The sequence below is a fragment of the Arvicanthis niloticus genome, chromosome 14 (assembly GCF_011762505.2).
Source record: "Arvicanthis niloticus isolate mArvNil1 chromosome 14, mArvNil1.pat.X, whole genome shotgun sequence".
Taxonomy (NCBI): domain Eukaryota; kingdom Metazoa; phylum Chordata; class Mammalia; order Rodentia; family Muridae; genus Arvicanthis; species Arvicanthis niloticus.
The window spans coordinates 48,697,554-48,715,872 of record NC_047671.1 but is presented as its reverse complement, the minus strand read 5'-3'; the positions used below and the strand labels follow the sequence as shown (position 1 = coordinate 48,715,872).

The 18,319-nt window shown below is 43.2% G+C and overlaps 1 long non-coding RNA gene across 1 annotated transcript in view; it reads left to right on the top strand.

Annotated features, from left to right (window-relative positions):
* Nucleotides 1-17,529, top strand: part of LOC143434334 (uncharacterized) — a 314,842-nt gene extending 297,313 nt beyond the window's left edge. Inside the window, exon 15 of the long non-coding RNA XR_013103765.1 lies at nt 16,300-17,529. This is a non-coding gene — a long non-coding RNA (uncharacterized LOC143434334). The remainder of the gene's footprint in view (nt 1-16,299) is intronic.
* Nucleotides 17,530-18,319: the final 790 nt, after the last annotated feature.

The following is an 18,319-nucleotide window of genomic DNA, read 5'->3' as shown; positions in this document are numbered from 1 at the left end:
CAATCACTGGTGATCTGGTGGAAAAAAGACAGAAAAGGTATTAGAACAGCTTACTGAGAGTTTTCAGGAGAAGAGGGCTGGGGATGGATCTCTGCAGTGTTGCACTTGCTTAGTGTATGTGTGCCACATGGGGTTTGACCTCCAGCCCAGAAAAAGGACAGCGTGGTGTTTCATCTTCTCACTTTGTTCAACATCAAACCTGTCTCATGCCTTCTATTGAATCTTAAAATAGATGCCAAAAGTTTGGGCAGTCACACAGTCAACGCTGGTTTTCTTTGATAAATGATCAGAGTAGTCTCTGTAAGAATAGACGTTTCAGGGAGGTGGGGAGAGAGCTCAGGGGATAAAATGCTTGCTATACAAGTTGAGAACTGTAATTTGGACTCTTAGCACCGATATTTTAAAAATTCAGGTGAGTGGGGTAGCTTGGCCTATAATACCAGCACAGAGGCTAAAATGGGATTTCTGGGGTAATCTAGCTTGTTAGACAATGCAAGCCCTAGGTTCAGTGAGAGAACTACATTGGTTAAAAATAAGAAGTGGAGAGTGACTGAGGAAGACACTTATGGTGGTTAGAATCACCTGAGAGGAGAGAATCCATGGAGAGGATTTCCTAGATCAAGTTGGCTGTGAGTATGTCTGTTGGGGAAGGTCTTGATTGTTAATTGTTGTAGGAAGACTCAGCCCACTGTGGGTGGCACCATTCCATAGTCAGGGGCTCCTGAATTATACAAGAAGGAGAAAGCTATATGAAAGCAATTGGGCAACATGGGTAATTTCTCTTCTCTTTGTGTTTTGTTTAAAGAAGCTTTATAGTTTAGGAAGTCCTGTATGCCAATTGTTGGCCTCAATTTCTGCTCTCTCTGCTCTTGACTGTGGATGTAATGTGATCTGCTCTAAGTTCCTGAATTGGCTTTCTTCCATAGTGGACTGTAATCTAGAGTTATTGTAGGCCACATAAACCTCCCCCATGTTGCTTTTGGTCAGGGAGTTTTATCATGGCAATAGAAATGATACTAGAACACATCCCTATGCCAACATCTGTTTCCATATAGCTACTTGCACACACACACACACACACACACACACACATACCTGCACACACATGAATCCTTGTATTCACACACCTACATATACTTGCATACTTGTACACACACATCAGTATACACGTGCACCTGTGTACATTCCAACATGTACATATATACACATACATACCAAATGCACATGTAATAAATGATCATAGATTTAGAGTATTTGAATCCTTCCCCAAGGGTGACCAGAGCAGAAAGTCATTCATTCATTCATTCCAGTTTCTAAGTTGAGAAAGCTAGCTAATTGACAAATGTCTTCAGCTCACCCATGCCAGTTAGAACAAGAAGACACCGGACTTCTTACTGTTAAACATAAACTGTGTGAACAAAGTCAGCAGTGCTGTTATTGCAATGAAGCCACCATTTCCCAACTCTTAGTCACATATCTGGCATGGCTCTAGGCATGTCATATACATGATCATATCCCAACAAAGCCCCTTTGGCTTTAAGAACAACTGTGTTCTGCCTAAGCTCCCAGTCTCCCAGTCTGGTCCAGGCAAAGCTTAGCCTGAAACCTCAAGGTCAAACTCATAGATAGCTAACCAGTAGTGAGTGAAGGAGACTGACCACCAAGGGAGCCCTCTGGAGCTGGCAGGGAAGTTCAGCAGGTGGGTAAGTGCCCGTTTGCATCTTTCCGAGTAAGGAGTTGAGGAACAGGGTAGCTCTACAATCAGCCAAGGCTTAGTTCCAGTTCTGAAAGTGACAGAGCAACAGGATGCTCCCTGTCCTGGTGGAGAGCACACTGTCTGGAATTGAGCTTTTTGAAAGTTAACCTGCCCTGGGAAAGGCATGGCTGCTACCCCAGACTTCTAGTTTATACTGATCACAGGAGAATGTTGGAAGCTTCTGCTCTTCATTAATTCAGGCCAAAGTATGGCTGTGTCCAGAAGATAGAGCAGAGCTTCTGGGCTTCTTGGTTTGGAATCACCCAGTGTTGTTTAATGGCTTAGCCACACTTCAAAATTGGCTGGATTTAATAGGTTAGCAAGGGGTTTTTATTCTCCAAGAAGAGATTCCTTTCTCTTGATTTTCTCTCTTATCCCCTTCCCATCCTTCCTTCTCCTCTTCTCCTCTGTCTTTCCCTCCTCTCCCTTCCCCTCCTCTCCCTTCCCCTCCTCTCCTCTCCCCTTCCCTTTCTTTTCCTTCCCATCTCTTCTTTGGTGTTGGAGTCTAGCCTTATGGCTGCTGGGCACACACTACCTCTAGCAATTCCCCAGCCCCAGGAAGGAATTCCTTACACATTCTCTTCACTCTGTGATGACTGGTCAGTCTGAGAGCCCTAAGGATATTCACTGATTCCATAAGTATGTTTTGAGTACTTTCTCTGTGCTAAATATATTCTGGCAATCCTATGGAAAAACTTGTTATAGTCTGGTCAGGGATACAAAGCAAGATATAGGGCGGTAAGATGAATTCCTGTTTTCTTTGAGATGGAATGTCTCACTTAGCACTCTATAGTGTTGCCTTGGACTGGGCGTGCTTCCAATCTAAGGCAAAGGAGCATTGTATAAGAAAGAGCCGGGGAAAGATGATTGAGTGAAAAAAAAGAATGAAAAAGGAAGGAGATGACTGCTCCTAGTAGAGTGGAGGAGAAGGTTTATTGTAGATAAAAGGGAGAGCATAGGCAGAGGCAGAGACATCTGGGAGAATCCAGAGTGAACGTGACTCTGAGCCAAGCCATGGGAAGAGAGATGGGAGGAGGGAGAGCCAGGAGAGTAAAGGGCCAGGGAGCCAAAATGGCTGGATTTTATAGGGAAAGGGCATCTAGGGGAAAGGCAACCCAGCTCCTGGACTGAGAAAGTTTAGGATAGGGGGCAGGGTGTGCCAGCCATACTCTATAACAGGTAGGGACTGAGAGTTGTTGGGAGAGCCTGGTGGCCAGGTCTACTTTGATATGTTAAATAGACACCTTAGTTAGCCTTTCATCCTGTGATTGAGACCTAACAATGAGGACACAGATTAAGGGACCTCCTGGCTTATCAGCCCTTGTGTTTAACCTCACTGAGCTTCTCCTTTTCTTTCTGTAAATTGGGGGTAATGACATTGGCATTAAAGGGCATATAGTAAGGGTTAAATGAGGTGATATAGGCATTAAATGAGGTGATGTAGGCAAAAGTCACACATGGTGCCTGGTTCACATGGTGGCTCAGTCACTGTGTGAAAGAATCAGGAGAGTGTCAGCAGTGAGGACAGTGCTAACTCCCACCAAGAGACGAGGGAGGAACAGAACGGTGGCTGCTAAGAGAAGACCTCAGCTATTAAAGCTATTCCTTTGTATATGTGGAATGCAATTTCCAGCCCTCTTCAAAATACTTCAAGACTTGAACTTTCCTTGAACTTTCCTTAAATTCATGTGTATAGGGAAAGTGAAGGGGGGGGGGTGTTTTAAACGGAGCCCCAAACTCCTCTTTTCCCCTCATCCTTTCTTTTCTCAAGGTCCAGAACAATAATCCTTGTTTAGAAAAAGATTTAGTCAAAATTGAAATTCTGTTTCAATTTGAGATATTTCAGCTAGACAGTGAATAACCATTTATCCTACTGAAGATTTTTTTTTTTTTTTTTTTTGCTTCCTAGAATTACTGGAACAAAAATGTCATTATTCAAATATGCTCTTGATCTCCCATGGCACGATCTCAATCGTCACAAAAGGATCATTCTTAGTGGCTTTATAAGAATGGAAACTATAGTATCATTATCGTATAGAACACTCTATCAAAGATCTTGATTCGCAGACTCTGGGTTTGCTGTAAAGTTGAACAGACTGGCTCATTTCAGCAACACAAAAGATTCGCTACAAGGCTGTGGGTTGCTTATGGATCCCTAGGGAAAGCTGTGGGGAAGAGAGAGAGAGAGAGAGAGAGAGAGAGAGAGAGAGAGAGAGAGAGACAGAGAGAGACAGAGAGAGAGACAGAGAGACAGAGAGAGACAGACAGACAGACAGACAGACAGACAAAACAAAACGGTAAACCTAGGTTTCAGAAGGCACAGGAGAGATTGGAGAGCAGTAATGAAGAGACAGTCAAATTTAATTTCCTGTGAGTGAGAGAATCTGATTAGCTAAACTGGAGGCAACAGAGCCCTTTGATTGACAGTCCTACTGGCCTTCTGATAGTAGTGACAGATAGTTTACAAAGGTACCTGAGGTGTGGCCGCCAGTAGGATGAGAAAGTGGGAAGAATCTCCAGAGAGCTTCTGGGTCAGAGAGCTAATGCAGGGGCCACTGAGGTCTGAATAAAAGTAGTTTGTCCCAGGAGCCAGTTAGTGGCAGAAATGAAATCTCTTTGTCTCTTCTGCATGGCTTTCCTTGTTGCAAATTGGATGCAGGGTTATATACGTTAGGCAAACGTTCTCCCATTGAATTATATCTCTAGCCCAGAAACAAAACTTTCTGATACAGCCAAGTGGGAGTTTTTAAAAATTATTTTATTTCCAGCTTGCCAAGGCAATGGTTTATAGATCTAGAAGATTAGGATTATCTGTGACAGTTTGTTAGAATAAGGGACCTACTCCCCAAGAGTCAGGTGCCAGGCAATGCAAAATCCTATTTCCAGTGGTTGGTCATAGGGTTCCAAGAGTTCCCCCAAAACAATATAGGCTATGTCTCTTGTCTTTGTTTGCATCTCAGAAGTTGAAGGTTAGTCCCTATTGTTGCAGATGACATGCACTTCGGACACAGCACTCAAGAGAGACCAAGCTATATGTGACCTAAAAGCTCCCTTCCTGAGGACTAGCTTTCATATTACCTGCAGGTACTATCCAAGCTGCCAAGGAAGAGAAGCAATCAGTACTCCTACCTAGCTATGACACCTATGAACTACAACCATAACCAGCATGGCATGCTGCAGGGTTGTTAGCTCGAATGCATGGGCATGGGTCCTGTTGGGCTTGTGTGGTTCCCACGTGTCTGCCATAGCTCAGGGAGGCAGAAGCATGGGAATTTGACTGAGTTCACTCCACCACATTGGGCAGATGCTGGGCTATGAGAAGCCACAGGGGTTCTGCCCAGGCGTGGAGAGGTCTCAGCCTGAAGTCCTGTGGGGGCAGGGCTCCTGAGTGGTGGTCTCTGGGCTGAGGCAGCTGACCTGGGAGGCCGGTGGTCTCTATCCTTGGGCTCCCAGACTCCACTGGGAGCTGCGGAAGAACTGAGATGTGAGGGCATACTGTCTGTACTGGCCCGCAGACGAGAGGAATGAGGGTGAGAGAGAAGCCCCAGCAGCACCCGAGGGTAGAGACTCCTGGTTATTGCACTTGCTTGGCTGGGTTGGCTAGATTGGTTGAGATGGTGGGTGTCCGTGGCAGAATGTAGAGGAGTTCTCAGTGGGAAATTAAATAGCGGCTCGGTAGTCTAAGGCCCCCTCCATGGTTCTCCATGGCAGACCCCAAAGACACAAGGAAGTCCATGGTTTTAAGAGGTTTATTGTCATGTTGAAAAGTGAATGTGGCTGCATTCCCCCCCCCCCCCCCCACTTCCAGGGCAGGCCTTTGGTTAAATACTGTTTGTAAGGAGGAGGGTCTGGGAAGGAATGCTTAATTGGCTATGCTCTCTGGCCTTTAGGTATCTTATTAATATGGAGATCTGAGACTAAGGCCTGTAGTCATGCCCTCTAACTGTGCTGGATGATACAAACCTATCTTTGAGAGGGGCTGTGGATGGCTGAAGCTAAGTGAAGGAACCAGGGGCCCAGGAGCAAAGTGAACATCTTCTGTTCCATTAGCATCTGGGGTTTGAGGCCTGTGCTTGACCAGGCGCCCAGGTGCCTACTGCCCCACAACATGATAACCCTAAGAGTGCAGTAGTGGCGCACATATCCTGTTGGTCACCAACAACTCTATAATTGGACTTAAGGACTGCTCAAAGAGGGAGGGGAGATTATGCACGGTACTGAGAACTTTGCCGACTACTCAGGGCTCATGGAGATCATGGTTACTTAAGGAGAAACTACAACTGCTACTTTACTAAACCAACATAATTCCTAATTGTATTCTAAATGTTTAACTCTTATACTCACAGATGAGTATGGGTCTCACCCCTCATACAAAGAAACTTCTCTTTGCAAAAGATTAAGACCATCAAAGAAAATTATAACTGGTGAAAATGCAGAGAACAACTGATAAGGACTAACCAGTCCTAGTTGGTATTTCTACAATACGACATAATGCTCAGGAAACATCATAGCAATGTTTTGCTATGTATGGGGGGCTTTGTTGTTTAGGGTGTCAGGAAAGGAAGAGCCAAGAAAACAGGCCGAGCAAGTCAGAAGGAGCAAGCAGGGAAGCAGCACTCCTCTGTGGTCTCTGCTCCAGTCCCTGCCTCCAGTTTCCTCAGATGACTTCCCTCAGAGATGGAGGATGACTGGACAGTAATAAGATGAAATAAACTCTTTCCTCCCCAAGTTGCTTTTGGTCGTGATGTTTTATCCCAGCAATAAAAACCTAAGACAGCTTGCAATTATGATCAGCAGACTTTCCCTTCTCCATTGAGTCAAGGGAGGTGGATGATTCCATGTAGCTTACATTTTTCTCTACGTTGTCAGATTTGAATGTGTTTTTGGATGAATATAGTCATTTTGCGAGTGTCCTTTTGGTCAATCAACCAGAAAATAATTTTGGGAGAGGGGCATTGTTTGTCCTGGTTGAATAATTTTGTAAAACAGTTGTCATAAACTGCCATAACTTAAAACAATGTTTTCTGCACTGTATTTTACAGCTCTGTGAGCTAGGAAGCCAAAAAGAGCTTAGGTAGGTGATTCTTTTGTTACATGTAGCATTGACGGATGTCACTAATTGGTGTTCATGGGTTGATGGACTGATCTTTATGGTTCATGGCTCTTTTCTGCTCACATTATTTAAGTCAGTGAAACACAGGGTTTCTGTTATTTAAAGGCAAAGGGAATGCACATAATTAAAATAAATTCAGTGTCTCCTCAAGCCAAGGAACCTCAAGGTGTGTTCCTGTTCCTTCAGTGCAGGAGTCTATAAACTTTCTGCTGCAGGAACACACAGTTACAGCTGCTCAGCCAGCCAAAGGCTTGAAAATTCACCAGCCATGGAAAATACATTAATGAGTGAGCATGACTGTGGCCCAGTAAATCTTACTAATGGTTACTGAAACTTGAACTTCACATAATTTTCATGCATCATGAAATGTCATTTATTGTTTTTTTGTTTAGTCAATTAAAAAAATGTAAAATCCGCTCTTAGCTTGTGGCCTATCCAAATAAAGAAAACAGGCTGGGTGCTGAGGGAGAGAGCTTAGTCAGCAAAGTGCTTGTCACTTTGATGGACTTGAGTTTGGACCCCCAGAACTCATGTAAGAAACTCTGTGCCTATATTCCTAGTACTGGGGTGGGGGGCAGGGAAGGGGATGGGAAAAGACAGGCAGATCTTTGAATTTCATTGGTCAGCCAGCCTCCACACTCACACGCACACACTGGCATACATTCCTGCACACATGTGTGTACATACCTATGCCAACAAGATCATACACACATACACATATTACATATATCACCACTATTACCTCTCTACTCTTCACCTCCAGAAGGATAAAGAGGGAGAGGAGGAGGAGGAAGAGGAAGAAGAGGAGGAGAAGGGGAGGGAATAAGTGATTGGATTTGGTCTCTGGGATGCAACTTGCTAACCTGTACTATGACACAGCAAGCTTGCTTTATGCTCAGGATCTTTGCCTATGTCTTAGTCAGGGTTTCTATTCCTACACAAAACATCATGACCAAGAAGCAAGTTGGGGAGGAAAGGGCTTATTCAGCTTACACTTCCACATTGCTGTTCATCACCAAAGGAAGTCAGGACTGAAGTCAAGCAGGTCAGGAGGTGATGCAGAGGTCATGGAGGGATGCTGCTTACTGGCTTGCTTCCCCTGGTTTGCTCAGCTTGCTTTCTAATATAACCCAAGACTACCAGCACAGGGATGGCACCACCTACAATGGGCAGGACCCTCCCACCCTTGATCATTAATTGAGAAAATGCCTTACAGCTGGATCTCATGGAGGCATTTCCTCAAGGGAGGCTCCTTTCTCTGTGATAACTCCAGCTTGTGTCAACTTGACACACAAAACCAACTAGTACAGCTCAACGCTGGCCTTGTGGGATGCTACCTAAAGTCTTCATGTGCTTTAGACCAAGTGCTACCTTCCCTGATCACTCTGTCACAGCAGTTCTCCAGCCTGGGAGATTGTATTGTCATGCAGCACTTCTCACTGACTGACATTTCACTCACCCTTCATTTACGTATGTGTGGAGGCCTCCTCTCTGCCCTCAAGAGGGTCTTGATCTGAGTGAAGAGAGGATGTTGCCTTTTTTTTATTCACCATTACTTAGCACAGTGCCTGGTGTGTAATGGACAATTAAAGATTTGTTGAATGTATAGTGATTACAGCTCAATTCTCTGGAGCTTGAAGAGCCCATAAAAGAATATTCAATTTATATTTATTAGACAAGAGAAAGATAATAATAATGGAGAAGGGAGACAAAGTCATTATGTGGACTCAGGGTAGGTTTTGTCCCTTTGTTATCATCCAGTGTTTCTAGAAAAGCTGAAGAGAGACTCTCCCCATCTATGATTCTGAAGGTGGCTGTTTTCCTCCCCTGGCAGCTATGAAGGACTTTTCTTACCTTGGCTGGAGGTGGGAGAATAGGAAACAGCTTTATGTGGAGGAGGGTGAATGCTGCTGTGAGGTTATGAAAGGATGACAGATTGCTTTAGATCACTGAGTTATGATTTTTAAAAATTCCCAAGATCCCTGGAAGGGAAATGGCAAAAGTCAGAGGTGACACATCAACAACGGATATGACGGAACTGGAAATAACACCGGGCTGAACCTGGGAAGAAGGAAAAAGCAGCAGGCTAGATGCTCGGGACCAGGAGGCTGGAGCTGGAACAGAGTGTACCTACCGGTAGTGCTGGGTGGGGGCCAGAATCTGATAATTTGGCACTGGGCTTTCCAAGTCTGGGGACAGAGGTGGCTCGCAGCCAGACCTGCCTCTTCTTATTCAAACAAACAAACTGGCAGGGTGGAAAGAGCCTGCTGTAGGTGATTAGAATAAACAGGGAGAGTCCCTGAGAAGCAGTGAGGTCCATTGCTGAAGCTGGGAGTTCAGGTTGTTCAGGCAAGGAATAAATCTCTGAGCTACAAGGAGTATAAGGTGAAAACAGCATGGGAGGCTGTCCTTGCAAATGCATGCATGATGGACTGGCTGGGAACAACCGTGGCATTGGACAGTTGTTTCCTGCTAGAGGATGAAGCAGGGAATACCGAGATGAAATTAAGTTTTTCGCCTGGACTTTGGTTACAAGCAATAAAAAACTCCTAAAGATCCAACCAAGTTCAAATAGAGACTGCATCGGCTCATGCTGATAAGTCTATCAGTATACTAGCTTCAGGATGTTCAGAAGTCAGGTGTCAGTCAGCATCTACAGCACTTGGTCTTCATTTTCCACCTGCATTAGCTTTCTTCTCCAACAGTCTCAACCTACAGAGTTGGATCACACTGGCTCCGGGTGCACATCTATCCAGCTTCCTGTTTGGCAAGGCATGTTGCAGCCTGGTTGCTCCATCAGGGCCATTCGTTTTATCTCATTGCCTCTGACTGGATCATACGTTTTTTTTTTTCAGCTAAATATAAGCTACAGTGTCTTCCTGGTCAACTGTGGGCCATATGGTTTTTCTGGGAATCCCACTAAAGTCAGCTCCCCCTAAATCACTTGAGCAATGAATGAGGAAAAAACCTTTCTCAAGAAAAACATAGATGCTGCTACCATAAGACAGGAATACAGACCCTAAGTAGGCAAAAAAAAAAATAAATAAATAAATAAAATAAATAAAAAAAATAAAAAAAATCAAACCTGAATCAGATCTATCCAACTAGTTGTTAGCTTATATTTTTTCAAGACCTATTTTAGTAAAGGTTCTTAAATGCTTCAACCTCCCTTATAGTCTACTGACCAAAGGGAGGGGAGGAAGATGACTAATAGAACAAGGGGGACATAGACCTATTTAGATGTAGTTCTTTGGGGCAATTCCAATTTTTGTTGTCAGCAGTTTAGTCCACTAGCAAAACACCAAACATGAATCAGCAGCACTGGCTTGATCCAGAAGAAGCCATGAGGCTCCTCTGATGAGCATGAGTCTGCTGAAGCATCAAGAAGCAGCCAGAACACCATTAGAAGCTCTTTGGTAACACACCAAAGTCTATGAAGTCACAACAAGTGAAGATCAGCAAAGAAAGCAAGGCGAACCAATGCCAGAACATCATCAGCAAAGACCAGCAAGGTGAGCCAATGCCAGAGCATTGTCCACTGCCAGTTGGGTCATACTTGTATTCTTCCCAAACATCACATATCCTGTCAAGGGTCCCCTCCAGCAAAACATCACGTGCCCCTTCACCAGGCAGCCTCCAGAGAAACACCACGTGTCTATTCTCAGCAAAAACATCATGTCATGTTTCTGTTTCAACAGAACATACGCTCATAGGTCAGCTTCCAGAAAAACATCAGATAACACTACTGAATCTCCAATGAAACCAGAAATTCCAACTTCAATCAGTAATTATCATGGTTATACGGAAATGACCAGAAGTCAAGTCTTTTATTGGCATTCATTACATTCAATATGTAATGCTAAGTAAATGTTAAAATCAAACTACTTGGTTCTGTGTATGTTGACCAAATTGCATCATCCGGTTTAAGTGAGCAATAGGAAATTAACATCAGGAGTAAAGAATACTAATTATACCAGTGGTGGCACACATTCCAGCACTTGGGAAACAGAGACAGGTGGGTGTCTATGAAGTTGATGCCATCCTGGTCTACAGAGTGAGTCCCAGAATAGCCAGAGCTACACAAAGAAATCCTGCCTTGATAAACAAGACAAAACAAAATAACCATAAAAACAAAACAAGACAACAAAAACCTAATTATAAACGAGGAAAAGGTAACCACAATTGTTTAATGATAAAGCATACATAAACTTTACATTTATATTTTGTAACAATGAATGCAGTATATCCCCTTCAGTCAGTAATGAAGTTCGAGGAAAAGCACCCCTCCCATGTGATGGTAAATCTTTATTGCTAACTTGATGGGATTTAGAGTCACCTAGGTGATGGTGTTTTCAGAGAGATTCAACAGAGTTGGGAAGACCCACCATGAATAGTGATGGGCCTTTCTCATGGGCTGGGGTCTGAGACTGAATGAAAATGGGGCTGAGCACCAGTGCCTGCCTGCCACTTACTGCTTCCTGACTGGAGACACCCTGTGACTGCTGTTTCATGCTCCTGGATGGAGACTTGCTCACCATGATGGAGTGTGAGCCTTTGTTCCTTAAGTTACTTCTTGTCAGGTACTTTCTCATAGCAATGAAGAACCCATGACTTTCTTAACTTTCTGTTGAGGAATAATTCATGAAGAAGCCTTATAATGTGTGAAGGCTCCAAAGGCCTTATATTATAGTCATATTCTTGGATTTCTCTGACTTTACCTTTCTAGCTGCTCTGGTTTTGCCTCCTTTACCCATTCTGTGTTCTCCAGAGGTTTGCCTTTGGTTACCAGCACAGTGACTTCACCCATGCCTCCCATCAGGTTCCCTCCAAGAGCTTCCTTGCTGTGACAGTGCCAGACATCCTCAATGACTTGACTCCTAATTCTCCCTTTAAATTCACATTTGGGAAGTCATTTAAAGGGTCTTCTCAACAGAGTTTTAATGGGTAGGTGAATTTAAATGAATGTTTTTCCCTTGGTGTTTCTAAGTCAACATACCTGTGACAATTAATAACGTCAATTTGACAGGATCTAGAGTTACCTAGGACTCAAGCCTCCAGGCACACCTGTGACCATAAAAGTAGAAGCATCATTTAGATTGGGTCTCAGACTACATAAAAAGGGAGGAGCTAGCTGAGAACATACACTCATCTCCTCCTGCTTCCCACTTCCTGCCTCCTGCTTCCTGCTTCCTGCTTCCTACTTTGTGGCTGTGAATGTCTCATGGCCAGTACCTCAAGCTCCTGCCCCTGCCATGATGTACTATTTACTGGAACTTTGGACCTAAGTAATCCTTTCTTTTTTAAGTTGCTTTTGTTGTTTTATTACAACAAGAAGACATATACTTAAGATAATGGCTGAAATCTAATCCTATTCTACTTATGCTTGAAATACTTTATAAGACAGAGACTTCAGGGTTTCCTTGATTCCTCTTTCTAGCCATCCTTACTTTAAGTCTTACTGATTTTGACCCTTAAGTCTCTCACACCTGGAATGTTGTTCCTTTTCCTGCATTAGAGTGACATCACCACTCGTCACAATTTCCGTATCATTCTCCCTGCCTCTAAGTGTGTGCTCATGGTGTCACATTCCCCAGATTCTTTGGCTTTCCATCATCATTGACATCAACCATACTCTTTGGTCTGCTAAATAGAGCTTCTGTGTCCTGTGCTCTCTCCCCTTTCAGTAGTACCTCTAAGTGAGCTGTCTCGTGTGTGTGTGTGTGTGTGTGTGTGTGTGTGTGTGTGTGTGTGTGTGTGATTTTCTGCATGTAGCATATGGCTCAGGCCACTATGGCTTTGTTCATGCTATATCCAGTGTGGCAGATGACACATCTTATACCTCTAATTTTACATGTGACATAAACTTCAGCTGAGGTACCAGGCTTCTAGAAAGCCTTTTAGACTCTTTAAAGTGATCTGGATTCCCCTAGCTGGCTCCATTTCTATTTCTTCCTCTCTTCCCTCCTCTCTCTCTTCCCTCCTCTCTCTCTCTCTCTCTCTCTCTCTCTCTCTCTCTCTCTCTCTCTCTCTCTCTCTCACACACACACACACACACACACACATGATTGCATTATAAAGATCAGGTGTTCTATATGCCATGTAGCTTCCTTGTAGGGATGGGAATGGTGAGTTCATCCCTGAGTTTTGGTGCTTAGTCCTACATGAAAACATAGGAAGATTTTGAGAAGCATTCGAAGAGGGAATTATCAGTTAAAGTCTGTGAGTCTGTGTTCCCTCTTAGAGCCTATGTTATAACCACAGGTCAGGTTAGCTATGAAGTTCCTCTTGCTCTTGGTACTTTCCACAGTATGAAAAGGGCATCCCCTAATATACTATAAAAGCTAAAGAGAATTTTGTTGTATAGCAGCTTCCTCTTTGATTGAAATATTTCATCAGGTAAGTTCAAGACCAGCCAGAGACTGTCTGATTTTTTTTTTTCTTTTTCTTTATCCTTAGTGGCATGGAATTATTGAGCTTGTGCAAGTTCCCTTTGTTCTTTTCCAGAAATCCAAGTCCCTGAAGATCAAGACTTCACAGTTAGGCCTGCAGGGCATGAGGTTTACTCTTTGTTTTTCCCTCTTAGGTAGCTGTGAGACTAGTTCATCTTCCATCTACATGTCTAAGCAGAGATTGAGGCACTTCATGTATGCCAAATTGCCTATCCATGAAATCATTCATTCTTTATTCACTGGGCAGCTACCCGGAGTTGACAGTTCATGGGTGCTGTTCTAGGTGTTGATGGTACATTCACATAGCTTGGGCTTTACCTTTATGACCTTGGATCTCAATTTTAGTGGGTTAAGAGGCCCAACTATGGAGCTGGAGAGATGGCTCAGCGGTTAAGAGCACAGGCTGCTCTTCTGGAAGTCCTGAGTTCAAATCTCAGCAACCACATGGTGGCTCACAACCATCTGTAATGGGATCCAATGCCCTCTTCTGGTATGCATGAAGTCAGGATACTCATATACATATAATAAATAAATAAATAAATCTAAAAAAAAAAAAGAGGCCCAACTATTTTGAATTGAGAAAGTAGAAGAATATCTCTGAGGAGTTATGTCCTAATGTAAGGGTAAGTGTATATGTTAATGTAAAAAGCAAATCTCTTTAGCATCCTGAGTGGAACCTGTTCCATGTTCTTATAGCTCATAGCTTTACTAAAACCATCAAGTACATCTACCTGCAAGTCTCCTTTTTATCTGAGTTCTAATCTTTATCATCCACAATATTATTCTGAAAATCAATTCTCTTAAAATATATCTAATTCTACTTGAGGAAGCCAAAGAGAACTGAAATTTATCAAAATCTACCTTTCACTAATGTGCCATTTTATTGTACTAACTTTTCTTCAAACAAAACACACTTGAAAATATCATCCAAGTAATAATTTATGAACAACTGTCTGAGAAAGGCCAGATCACTGTCCCCAGTTTTCACTTAAAAAACCAAGGGCTTAGAGAGATTAATTGCCCTAGGTCATTTAGATATGAAGTATTGATTAAAGTCCAACTCTGTTTGACACGTAATATTGTACTTTTAGTATTACTCTCAAAGAGACAAGATAATATTATAACTACAGCCTTGGAATACTAAGTTCTCTCAGGTGTGGTGTCTCCTAACCTCAGCACTTGTGACTTGGAGGCAGATGGATGAGTTGAAGGGTAGTCTTGAACTATAAAGGGTGAGTTCAAGGTAGTCTTGGCTACAAAGGGAACTCAAGACCTGCCTAGATTACATGAAACCCTGATCCTGCCTCCAGCACCCCACACATACAAATGAATAGAGACTATGTTATTCATCTCTACCAAATTATTTACAGAAAAGAAACACTCTAGGCTGTCTGTGTAGAAGAATAACCTTTGGGACATTGCAATGACAAATCTGCTTTAATTATGTTAAATTCCATCCACAGGGAAAAATATGTGTCATTTTCTAAGAATGCTATAAATAGATAATTAAGCAAATTATTTCAACCAGTAATGATAAAACTGTTTTTGTAAGAGTGAAATATTTTAGTTTTATTATTTAATTCAATTTAAAAACTGTGATTTCTAGATTTTTAAAAAGCTATGGTAAATGGATTTTAGAAGTGTATACAATAATAATGCAAGTATTCATCGGTCATTTTGAGAGATGAGAATTTTTTTTTCTTTTGAGATAGGATTTTACACTGTAGCCCAGGCTGTCCTAGAACTAACTTTGTAGTTTAGGCGAACTCCAAACTCATAGCCATCGCTCAGCCTCAGCCTTCTGAGTATAAGGATTACAGACATGTGTCACCAAACCCAGTTTTTATTGCTCATCTATCTTAGTTAGGGTTTTTATTTCTGTGAAGGGACACCATGACCATGGCAACTCTTAATAAGGAACACATTTAATTGGGGCTGGCTTACTGTTTAGCCCATTATCATCATGGCAGAAAGCATGGTGGCATGCAGGTAGACATGGTGCTGGAGAAGGAGCTGAGAGTTCTACATCTGGATTGGCAGGCAGTAGGAAGAGAGAGTGAGACTGAGCCTGGCTTGAACATTTGAAACCTCAAAGCCTTCCCCCAGTGACACACTTTCTCTAACAAGGCCACACCTAGTAATTGGTCCAGTCCCTATGAACCTATGGGGACATTTTTATCCAAAGCACCATAGCATTTATGATATACCTGACAGGGCATTCTGCATAGTACTTCACTTCTTCTTGATTATAACTGTATGAACTGTCAGTTGATTATTATACTTGATGATCAATATATAGACACTCAGAAACTTTAGTAACTTACCTTCAGTGAAAGCCTGTATCAAAGGCAGCATTCAAATGTAATGTTCTAAAACCCTTTTCATTAAGACTTTTCATTCTATGACTTTGCTTAAAAAAAAACAACGTGGTTGATAGAGTGCTCTATCATTTCTTCAGAGCCATGACTCTGCTGTTCTGTGTGCCATTGAGCTTAGCTCAAGGGTAATGTTTTGGGAGTGGGATAGGGCTGGGGGCATAGCTCAGTGGGTAAGTGCTTGCCTCACAACCATGAGGATCTGAGTTCAAGCCTCAGAAATCACATGAAAGTGTAGGGCGTGGTGGCAGACACTTGTGATTCCAGCATTGGGTGTGGGGCTCACTGGTTAGCCAATCTTTCTTAATTGATTAGCTCCAGGCTAAGGAAAGAGTTCCTCTCAAAGGAGGTGGGTAGTACTCTTGAGGATGGCATCTGAGCTTGTCCTCCGGCCTCTATGCACCTGCATACGTGTGACACCACATCTTTTGTTACTCAGTGGACCTATTTTTCTGCATCTGTGATTATTTTTGGAAAAAAAAACTAGGAAATTGGGTTTAAAAAATCACCTCAGTAGATACAATTTTTTTTCCCTTTTATATTCATATATAGGATTTATTCCTTTTGGGTTGTAAAATAGTTTCTCATTGCCATTTTGTGGGGCAGCTGTCTGGAAGAGCCTACCACTCACTCGGTATGGCCAGCCTGGCCAATGTGACTGCCATTGAACTCAGATCTAGCTCTTCAAGTTGGTCAACCCCAACATCTGTTCCATCTATGAGCTGCTGGACCATGAGGAGGAGCTGGTGCTGCAGAACAAGATCCAGGATTAGCACATCATTGCCAAGGAAGAGGAAAACCCGAAGCATGGCTGTGATTGAAGAAATCTTGGCCATGGTCCAGTATTTACAGTGATTCAGAGACCAGAGCCCTTGAGCCAGACCAGTGACTTGTGGCAATGAGTATTTACATATAGAACTGTGTTGAGGGGAAAGCATACTGAGTTCCCAGTGTCACTGTGATAAACAAATTTGGGATAGAAGAGTGGGAAACCTGGAGGAAGAACAGTGAGTTTGCTGTGAAGGGAGGCTGAACCACATCTGGGACTTGAGCCATGCTGATGCCTCTAGTCTGTACTGCTGCCATGGCCATGTTCCAGGGTGTTTGGGTCAGTGGTTCTGCTGCAGCTGGAGGCTATGCAGATTTGGGTAACCTGTGCTGCCTACTGAAGCCAAGTCAATGTCTGTGGTCCATGCTGCTGACAGGGACCATGTCTCGGCCTCTTGTCCTGCTGTAGCTGGGGATGGAGTTCATCATATCTGTGTCCTGTTATCACCAAAATTCATGGGGATGTCCCTGATCAGTACAGCTGCCTGAAGCCATGTTGATGTCTGTGGCCAGTATTGCCACAAGAGACCAGACTGAAGTCCATGGCACCTGCTGAGACCAGTGGCCAGATGGATGTCTGCAGTATCACCAGATACCATGTGGAAGTTCATGAACTGTGTTCTTGTGGACTGTAAAGGACAAGAAAGCTTCTCCTACAGTGGTATCAATGACTGCAGACTCATAGTTGGGAGAGGGAGACATAGAAGGCTTCTGTGAAAACCCTACTCCAGTATCGAACTCTCCCTAAAAGGAAACAACCTAAACAGGAAGCCACTGAAGAGAACTCTTAAAAATTGTAATAAGGATGCATAAGTGTAGCCCTCTACAATAGACAGCTACTGGCAGGGATGAGGGTAGGGAAGGACTCCTTTTCTTCAAGTGGATGGTCATTGGGAGTTAGAGCATGCTCCAGTGATTATATGGACAACACAAATTGAACTTTTAAAACACCTTTTTTTTTTTTTTTTTTTTTTGAGAGGAGGCCACAAGGGTCCGGGGGTCAGGGGAGGAGACCTGGGAGGAGTAGGGAGTAAGGGTGATTATGGTACATTATGTGAAATTTCCAAATATTCAATAAAAATATTGTGTTAAAAATAACTGGAAGGACTAGATGTTAACTGCCTTTTAAATGTATAACTCAAAAACGGAGATTTGGTGCTTTCTGAAATAGGCTTTCCTCAGTGGCATGCAAAGACTGGAATCTGTACCTGGCCTTGTATTGCTAAAACTCCTTCTCAGGGGAAAACACAAGCCACATCGTCTACCTTTCCTCCTATGGCCCCAACAACAAACTGGGACACAATTCTGCCAAAGTTAATTCCAAGGAAAGAAACGAATGTATCGAGCCTCTTTATAAGGGTGAGGGGTTTACTTACATGGGTGTGGGTGTTCCTCCCTTACCTGGGTTTCCAGATCACACCTAAAAAAGCCTTTACTCAGCAGGGATGAGGCCTTCCCTATAGTTGCATGGATGGAGTCGCCTCCCCAAGCTTACATACTCCCAGTGGTTTTCAACCTATGGATCTCAACCCCTGTGGCAAACCTCTGTGTCCAAAATATCTACATTAGGGTCGTAACAGTAGCAACATTACAGTTATGAAGTAGCAACAAAAATAATTTTGTGGTTGTGGGTCACTACAACATGAGGAACTGTATTAACGGGTTTCAGCATTAGGAAGGTTGAGAATCATAACCCTAGCTTCTTCCAAGGCCCAAAGCAGTTAAGGCAGCATTGCATGCCACAAGTGGTGGGGACAGCTGGATACTCCACTGAGGGACTCATGACCCTCCCACCCTC